Raw genomic sequence first — 861 nt, 5'->3', positions numbered from 1 at the left:
GTAATTGAGTGAAGGACCAAGGAACGGCTGAGCATTTCTGTTTTCATAGTAGCCTTCATAGTTTGTCGCCACTATGTGGTCATTCTGACACATGAGAAACCAAAGTGGGCACTGCGGTCAAAAAACTAGAGAATGCCCAAGATCACTTATGGCTACCAAGGGTGTCCCCAGTGCAGAAGGGGGGTCCCCAGTGCTGAAGGAAGGGGTGTCCCCAGTGCAGAAGGGTTGTCCCCAGTGCTGAAGGGGTGTCCCTGATGCAGAAGATGAGCTCCTCTTACACCCTAAAGAAGCGCTTGCTTGGACACAGACAGTAAAGGAAAGCCTCACAATGACTGAAGCCAGGTTCCTTGTAATTAGAAATGGGTTTCACTTTCAGGTCAATAAACAGTATGAAAAAATCACCTAATATTTGAGTAAAATGACCAAAAATTAAACCCTGAAGAAAACCTGTAATGCAGACAACAGAGGACTTTAAAGTAACTATAATTAGTATTTCCCAAAATATTCCAGAGGGTATGACATCCATCAAGAAGAATCAAAGTTCTTGGAAATCAGATACATGATCGATCCACAAACAGATAAAAGCCCCACCTCAGTAGGTGGGTCAAATAGCAGAGAAGACCATGAGTGAAGGTCACATTTGTTAGCTGTAACCTCAAGCTGATAAGAGCTACAGAAATAAGAAGTATGAGACAAAAGCTAGTAAGTTAATAAACAGAAGACAGATAGATCCAGGAATACCAAGATCCCTCTATTAGACATTTCAAGAGGAAAGGGGAGAGAGAATGCAGGACAGGAGACAATAAAATAGATGAGAAGAAAATTTGCATGAGTTGAAGAAAGACCCCAGTGCCAGGCTAG

Source organism: Galeopterus variegatus, unplaced genomic scaffold (assembly GCF_000696425.1).
Source record: "Galeopterus variegatus unplaced genomic scaffold, G_variegatus-3.0.2 Scaffold7185, whole genome shotgun sequence".
Taxonomy (NCBI): domain Eukaryota; kingdom Metazoa; phylum Chordata; class Mammalia; order Dermoptera; family Cynocephalidae; genus Galeopterus; species Galeopterus variegatus.
Note: the sequence above shows the minus strand (reverse complement) of the source record.